Raw genomic sequence first — 9591 nt, forward strand, 5'->3', positions numbered from 1 at the left:
CTTATATTGGGGTGGGAAGCAAGCAGATCAAGATCCCGTGGTGGCTGTTGCCCCTTGGGACTGGTAGAGAGGAAGGCAGGGATCCCCAATAGTAGATGGATCCAGAACCAATGACAGGCAGTGCCAGAGCCATTGGCAGGTGGAGTCTACTCATTCTCTCATTGGAAAGAAAGGACAACAGAAAGCAGTGTAAAGGAGGAACATGGGATTCCTTATTAACTTGGGACTCTTAAATGCTCAGTGTTGGTGGATTTCCAGTAGACTGCATCTGTGAAACACATCTTGCCTTTCTGTCACCTTGAAGCTGGATCCCATCTAGCGTTCTAACAAACCAAAATACTATATTTGAAGTCTTAACCTTGTCTAAGTGTTACATGGCTTCAGAGAAGCTGTTGTCGTAGTTCTTGGCTGTTTTAGATATGTTGGACCCATGCATGTTCTCGACACATCCTCTCCCCATTGAGTTCTACAAAGGCAATTCCTAACTTGGGAAGAAATCCTAAAATGATAAATAAGTGATTTACCATTAGCATTTACGTATTCGGAGATATCAGGTGACCCCCACAACAACAACAACTGTCCTTCCCTAACATTAATAAAACACCTTGGTCCTCATATATCCACAACACTGCCTTACCATAGCAATGACAGCAAATGGTATGCTTTTCGTGCTTTTTACAGAAGACACATAGAGGAATAATGTTCACTGGGATGCTTTCATGGGATGAAGAAGGAGCAACAGCAGGACAAATAACGGCTCATAGTTATTCCGAGCCTTTCCTTCTGACCTTACTTCAGTCACAGTGTTTTTTTCCTAATCTATCATCATGCACGGTACACACTGACCTTCTGCAAGCGCACGCTGCAAGCCAAGGCAGGTGGCGACCTGCCTGAGCTAAAAAGCCAGAGGGGGAGAAACAGCATGGTCAAGAGCAAAACAATGTGAGGCCAAAGAAAACCATGACAAGGGCCAGCCAGAAATTCAGGTCACGGATTTCAGAACATTGGAGGCTGGACAACTGACCCATTTTTCCCCCCTTTGAAGGCTGGAATTCTGCTGTGAGGGACAGTAAGAGGGCAAAGAGCAAAATTGTGAAGGGCAAGGGAGCTGGGGTTGCAGACCAAAACAAGGTCTGGCACAAACATGAACATTGTGGGGAGACTGCAAAGTTAAATTCAGGAACTAAGGAGCCCGTGGCAGCAGTTTGGCATTTTGCAGCCCAGTTCTTTCATTTGATTCGTGTTGTGTAAAACATTGTACTCTTTGCAGAATCCCCTGCAAAAAAAGGGGGGGTGAATTGTTGAACCACTCTGGAAATCGCAGGGAACTGGGGTCTCCTTACAACTCACAGCACCCTTCACAAACAACAGATCCTAACTGATATTGTTATCAATTATGTAGTGTGGGACTTACCCTCAACATTTTATTCAGGTTGACAGCCTTGGCAGAGAAGGGAGGGGCAAGGTTGGCACATGGTGGTGGCAGGATTGGAAGGGCCCTGTGGCCACACCTTGTACCTCACTTCTTTCTCTCGGCAACAACCAGTGACCTGCTGTGTTGGGAAGACACTGCCTCACCTTCAACACTTCACCAGCAGCTACTGCTTACTTGTGTGTACACATGGTTAGGATTGCAGCCCAAGGCCCTAAACATCACAGAGGCTCAGTTTCCTGCACACCAAAGCAAAGCTACCATTATACCCTCTTTCTCTTTAAGAGACACTTCAATAAACCTGTCCAACATAGTGGTACTCAGCTACTAAAGTCCTGAGGAAGCGATCCATTACATTGCGATGGGGTGGAAATCTCTAGGGCAAAACACATTATTTTAGACACCAGCTTTTTACTTTGGTAGCTTACGGGACATTGTGTTTTCAAGTGTCCTCATCATGAATATTTACACAGATATAATTAAGAATGTTCAGCAGGCATTATAAACACTGTTCTTTCAGTCCTGTGCTCTACAGTCAACGCAGTAGGTTTGTTTACTCACCATTTGAACCATGTAAGTGGGTGACATTAGCATGCCTCCTCCTGGGCTGCGAGAATCAGTGATGTACCCTGTTTCGTTTTTTCCAGGAAGAGGGCTTTAAAAAGTGATAACAGGTGTTTATTGTAATGCAAATTGCCGATACGTACTGTTGGTCAACATGTAAATTAATTTTGTTCTTTACTAAGCCAGATGGTCAATTGTAGAGCACCAGCATGGGTAAATTTAATAAGCATTCTCACTGCAGAACATGATGTTTCATCCTTAGATTCTTTGGTTTCTCGTTCCAGCTCCCCTCTGTTTTCTTCTTCCAGCTGCTAGAGCCCCCCCCCCCCAACAGCATGATTAACTGTTCTCCTCTTTGCCCCCTAAAACCACCCAGCAAATATGGCAAGTGTGGCTGAAAAGGACAAACTAACTCCAAATGTGAAGATATGCTTCAATTGTTGTGGTATTCTCCTCCATCCTACTGCTCCATATCTGCACCTGGGGCCTGTGTGCACACAACAGTTTATTCTTGCATCAGTGGGAGAGGGGTTGTTGTTTTGTTGTTTTATGTAGTCCACTCAGCTCTCAACTGTGGCTCCTAGAAGATAACAGCATGCAATAGCAGCCACACCCCAGGAAACAGCTTCAATTTGCCGGCTAAACTAGGTGAGGGTAGCCAATGAGAGCCAGTGTGGTGTAGTGGTTAAGAGCGGTAGACTCGTAATCTGGTGAACCAGGTTCGCGTCTCTGCTCCTCCACATGCAGCTGCTGGGTGACCTTGGGCTAGTCAGACTTCTCTGAAGTCTCTCAGCCCCACTCACCTCACAGAGTGCTTGTTGTGGAGGAGGAAGGGAAAGGAGAATATTAGCCGCTTTGAGACTCCTTCGGGTAGTGATAAAGCGGGATATCAAATCCAATCCAAATCCAAAGGGTCTCAAACTCTCAGGGAGTTAGGAACTTCTGCTGCGTGTGAAGACTGGCTCCGGCGGATTGAGCGGGCGAATCCAATAGTGGGTCCAACAGTCAAGAAGGTGGTTTCTGCACATGCTATAGAGAGAAATGAGGGGGAGGTGGGGCTCATCAACCTGGGAAGGTAGCCTCTTTAGGAGAAGACTCTGATCCTAAACCTTTGCTCCCTTGTGGTTATACTCATCCATGAGAAAAGAAACGTAATATTCCTTTTCCTTCCCTGTCCTCTGACCCAACCCTACTAACATGGAGCTTCTAGAAATCAGCTGCTTGGAGGAGTCAGATGAGAGTCTGATAGCTCAGCTGCCTACATGGCTGAAACATATCTTGGTTAGGTACGGAAATGTGAAAAGTGAAGGTCATTTGTTGAATGTAGACCACAGTTAGCTATGTGTTAACCCTCTCCCCATAAATCTGTAAATTATGCTATTTCAAACAGCAAGGCAAGAAAATGAGTCGGAGCGCATGTTCATACAAGACATTTGCACAGGAGGTGATGGTAGTGGCCTTGCTTTGTAGACCATCAGATACTTTCACCATCTGTTACGAATAACATAGTTTTACCACTTAGACTATATATATCAAATGAGTCCTATTTTGTGCACCTACAAAACTGAACTCGGGGAAAAGCATCATGCATATAATTTAAATGACTTATCATTATTCATTGCAAAAAGCTTTATATATATGTAGACTCAACTGACTAAAGGAGATTACTCTCAGAATAGATTAAGGGCCTAACTATATGTTATATGCAAACACACATAACAAAATGCTGATGGCTATGGGTATTTCTGGGAGAGACAATTTGGGATGATGAAACAGTGGGGAACAGGATGTTAATCCTTTCTCTGATCATCACTTACCTGCTCCAGACAAATCCCAGCAACTCACCCATGCACCCCTTCTGGAATTCCAATCCCCTCTTCCAGCAGCAACCACTGGGGTTGTGTTATACGTGTGATATGTAGTTTTAGTCCCTAGCAGCAACAGGAAAATGCTAATCTCCCTTAATACCTCTGAACTCTGAAGATCAAGGAGTTATCTTTAGTTGTGGACCTTGCAAAATCTTCCCTGCATATCCTGCCATCTCAGGATTCTGTTTCCATTGTCAAATTAAGCACTGGCCACATTTGGAGGAACTGAATTGCAGATCCAGTGGAAAACTCTTGCAAACGCAAGTCTACAATATTCATCTTGGTACCACCTTGTCCAATTAGACCCCCACCCCATAATGTACTACATGCATACACTGGTATGTGTTCTTCCAATGTACACTTGTGGTGGAGGCATCATATGATGTCAAACACCCCCAACTACTTAAATTTGATACATTATTAAAGATGAATAGCCTTCTTGGTTCTGCTATCAACCAGACCAGTTTTATAAGCATATAATGAACATGATACACAAAGATTTAGGAGTCAGAAATCTTTTATTTTTGTCTCTAATAAAGATATATGGAGGACTTCATAGACTTAGAATTATTCTATCATTTCTCTGTGAACAACACAGCTGCTGTTTATTAGAAGCAATCTAGTTATCTTTGAACCAAATCCTAATGCACACCCTCAGTTCTTACAGATTATAGAACAGATTGGTTTATCTATAAGATTTAGTTAACTGTGTTTCTTCATACTTTAGCTTAATTTAGGCAGTCACCATGATAATATACTTTATAATTATTTTGGTGTATCCAGCTGATGAATTCTTCTCAGTTAAAGAGTAATTATTTGCAAGTGCCTATTACACGAACAATGAAAATTGCTATTATATGGCAACTTCATCCAGTTTTCAATGGATTCTCCCCCCCACCCCTTTTTTTCATTACCCAATTCAGACCTGCAATTGGGATGTGTCTAAGTTAATTCCAGAAAGAAATTCACATTATATTTTCATGTTGTCTACTTGCAAGGGTCAATTTTAAAACCAATATAAAAAAGAATAGTTGGGGGCAAATGAAACCAAAATGAAACTTTTGTATGCTGTGTTCCTTTACATAATTTGTTGAGAGCAAATCTCATTGGACTCAGCTGGGATTAGTTCTGAGTAAACATGTTATGACTGGGCTGCTAGTTCTATTGATTTCAGTGGGAAAGTTAAGCACATAGGACTGCAGTGTATAAATTTAGTCGAATCTTTTGCACTTATTAAAGCAGATTGAATCTGGCCTATAGTTGGGTGTGATTAAACCCACTGATTATATGTTGGCCTATATCACAAATAAATTAAAAGGCAAACTTTTCAAGATTATAATAAGCACAAACTTCAATGAAAATACTAACATCTGAGCAATTAAAAAATGCTAACATACACGCAACTCCATATAGAAACCTACCAGTACTTTTCTCCTAGGGGTACTCATGAGTACATAGTATTGGCAGCTTTTTTTCTAGAAGAAAAGCCCTGGAACATACAATCGACTCATCGGTGCTAGGAGGGGTAAGTGGGATGTACCTTGGAGGATTAATAATCATGAATGTGCAAAAACTTAAGATGTGATCCCAACTGAAGTCCCAATGGCGGTCAAAATTACCAAGTCTGAGGATGAATTAGCCCAATGATGAGAATAAACTCTTGTTTTATATTCATGAGGCAGCTGGTGATTATATGCTTGCAATAAAAACTCAGGTGGCTTCACAATTCCTGCTGCAAATATCGCATTCATTGACACATACACATTGGAAGAGCACTTGGCTTCCTTCCCCTGCCACTGGCTATCAGTTCTCATCCCTTAAACTCTTCTCTGTGCAGATCTGCAACGAAGATCCCTAACAAAGAAGTCCATTTCCATGTCATACTTCATGGGGCTACCAACTGTAATGCCTCTGTTTGCCTTAGTGTCAGTGAGGTGCTTACTCAAGTCCTGAATGTGATGCACCCTTAGTTGCCCATATTTATGATAGCTGCCTAGGAAGAAAGCAAGCTGCGCAGTTGAGCAAAAAGTGCAGCGCTTGAAAGGCCGTGTGATACATCACTCTGCCACCGCCTTCGACCAAGAGGCCTTGTTTTGCAATGACGGGGTACACCTTCCTGAATGTTGGCAATGATATCTGGTTGGATCACATTTCAGAGGGCATCAGGGATTGGTTGCAGGTGTTGCAGGTTGCAGGGATTGGTTGCAGGTTGGCGGCGAGCCGTTTGGGCTTGAGTGGCAGTTAGGCATTGGGTAAGCCTTTGATTGGATGGAGGGGAGGTTGTAGCCTCCGCCTGCCCCGCCTGTTAAAGGGATCTGTGGGCGTGGTTTCTGTCTGATGCCCGGACATGGGCTAGGGCCATGTCACAACCCCAGCGGGGACCTCTGAGGGTGTCCCTATTTGATGTATGTCATAAGGCTCCCTCTATTGGTGGTTTACCCTTAGATGGACTCCCTACAGATAGGCAGAAGTCAAGACAAAGCCTGGCTTCACCCAGTGCCTAAGGCAAACTGCTCATATCTGTAACCATTAAGGTTTTGGCCTGTTTGAACCCATAAACCAAAATACTCATGTCTGGGTGTTTATTGTCCATTAGGGCCTGCAAGAGGGACTGACTGTTAAACCACTCTGAGAATGGTGGTTGGCTTGATCTGTTGACCAGCAATATCAATCAGTTGCTGAAACTGCCATACTAGTTAACTTGATGGATGACTATTTAGTTCAACAGATCAATATGAGTAGGTACCAAGTTAGGGGTAAGAGATGTTGTCATCATAGTACCCCCTCATGTGTATCATTAATGGCTTGAGACAATGACATATTAGGACTTCACTTCCTTTCGACTTAAACAGCACTGAGCATTGCTACTCATGTCCACGGCATGATGAATATACTTAATCAGTGGTACTAGCATTCTCATTAATTTCTCATTAAACTTTATAACCTTGGGAAGTGCATTAAACACTAATGAATGTATTCTTCTGTCACACTACATGCAACTCCCATTTACGTCTGTGGCACGCCTGTAACCAGCACCACCTCCAAGATGCTTCTCGGCAGTTCGCAAGCTGCTGACTTGTAAAATACAAAGTTGTAAGGTTCCTAGACCTCATGGTTCTGGAGACAAACAGTTAATAAATTTTAATTGCACTAAGTCCTTACCCATAGATGAGCATAGCCAGTGAAACATTAGAATGGCCTGGCATGGGTTTAGATTTTGTCTGTGGGATGATTCACCCCACACTCACCTACTCCACTCCTAATGTGGCTGGGGCAGGGGGAAGGCTGAAAACCAGGGAGCAATGAAACAGAATGGAGTATCCCAGAAATGGGCATAGGAGGCTGGCACCCTGAGCCGGGAGACTGCACACTTCAACACTTTGTTACCGCCTATATAAAAACCACACTAACTCCAGTACAAAACTTACAAATACAAAACAACTCTGTGATTGCCCAAAGCTCAAGTATACAGGACACCTTTTGACAGGTACCTCAAAAATAGTTAAGTGGGTGGGTCTCTCTTTGAAGGAGTTCCACAACTGCAAACATGGGGAATGGCCCTTAGATGGTAGCCACCCATTTAATATCTGAATATGTGGGCACTTAAAGAAAGATGCCCAGTGAGGATCTCAGCTTCTGAGCCTATTCATATTGGAAAAAATGGTCCTTTCAAGTCTCCTGGTTTCAGATAGGAGTTTGTGCCCAGAAATGAACTGGGAGCAATTAACTAATGACCCATAACATTCATAAATCATATCCAATTTTTGGTATTTAGCATTTGGTGCCCAAGGCAAAATATTAAAGCAGATCCCACAAGACATCAACACCATAACTTGTTGTCAGACTCATGGTACAGTACCTACCATTTATTTATTTTTTTTGCTACTCTTCTTCCCCAGCAGAGAACCCTGAATCCTATTTCCTCCTCATTCTCAACTGAGTCCCATCCTGCAGTGGCTTCAAACTCACCATTAATCCAAAAGCAGCCCCTTGCAAACTGCTGTCATAGACAATTGTCAAGGTTGGTGTGCCTGACTCGTCTGATGGCAACCACCTTTGCAAAGTTTGTTTCCAGAGCTTTTGAGAATGTAAATTGAATCTCAATTAACACTGATAATCTCTAATACATGCCACATCTAATCTCAGGCTGGAAGTGATCCCACAAAAGAAGAGGTCCATCAGCTATGACTTGCTGGCAGTTGCTGCCCATTGTAGATGTGCAAGCTGCTGTTAATATTGCATTAGAAGAGCTTGCAAATAAGAGGTTCTGCTCAAGCTAGATTTCTTTTGTGGCTTTATAACTCAGGACGCCCACTGCTGCCATGTGGCATTAACATCTAGGCAACTGTACACAAGGATTTCACGTAAAAGGTGTTTTTAGTAAGCAGCGAAAACGAATTTCAATACGACACGGAGAAGAACAGTGACTAAATTAATTTGTACACAAAGAAGGATGGAGAAGATGTATTCATTTTCAGAGGCAATGCACCTATCACCACAGTGATGTTATCTTGTAGCGCATCAACTCTCTGCTCAGGGGTTGACTGCTTAACAGATTAAACATGATGGCCTTGATGCAGTGTGAATGGATTTCTAAATATATATTTTTTAAAAAAAAACCTGCGCTTGACAAAGTGAATGTTGCACATTTCTCATCTCTATAAGGCAGATAATTAGCAACCGCACAGTTAAGCAGTCAAATTCAACAAGTTGCCTGTCAAAGTCGACAGCTGGTAACCAGAGATCATTACCCTCTCTGCCACCCAAGCATGTTTTGTCACTCCCTATCTGCCCCCACCCTTTTGCTTCTTAAATGCATTCCTTTGGAAGAAGAACAAGTTCTTTGTTGTATAGCATTGGCATGACTGTAATCAGCAACTAGTGGCCCACTGCCTGGACCACCATTTACCCAAAATATTCCTTCCTTCCTTCCTTCCTTCCTTCCTTCCTTCCTTCCTTCCTTCTTTCTTTCTTTCTTTCTTTCCTTCTTTCCTTCCTGTTTTTGCCCCTTCCAGTTTCCTGCTTCTTCTGGTCCTTCTCTTATTTCTACCCAACCACTTTTTATTCCAATTGTTTCCCTGATTATTTCAGAGGCAGCTTGCTCCACTGCAGGCTGTTTCACTGTCCACCATGTTTCACTGTCCACCTCTGAATTAAAAAACTGAACTGGCTTGAGATTTACTCAACAGAAATCATGTCAATTTGTGGTTGTTTTTTTGTTCAAAAAACAACCTCATAGCCTAGGTGATTCTCTGTGCGTTCAGGTGCGGGGGTTCCTGCATCAGTCTTCCCTATTATAATACCAGTGCATTTATGGTGGATTATAACCTTCACTTTACTTTGTTACCTGTTACAGTAGGGAACTGGGCCTTTCTTAACAATATACCAGCAGAAAGCTCTTAATTCTGATTTTTAATGCTATAAAATGTTAAATGCCACACACACACAAACACTGGGCAACCCTACCTGCTGTATAAAGGGGATAGACACATGAGCAAGCAAAAGTGGCTGTCTCTGTCTCATGCAGCTTGGCCCCAAAGTCAAATACTTTGCTTACCAACAGCACTTTAAGAACTCAAGTCATCTGAGAGCATGGTGCTAGGAGGAAGCAAATCTGTACAAGAGTGACCTGTACCAATAAATACAAGCTCCCTCTGCTTTAGGGAATGGTTGTTCCATATAAGATAGGATCAAACAGGCTCATATCTGCATGACCATGTACGTCAC

Source organism: Podarcis cretensis, assembly GCF_951804945.1.
Source record: "Podarcis cretensis genome assembly, chromosome: 4".
NCBI classification, from domain to species: Eukaryota; Metazoa; Chordata; class Lepidosauria; order Squamata; family Lacertidae; genus Podarcis; species Podarcis cretensis.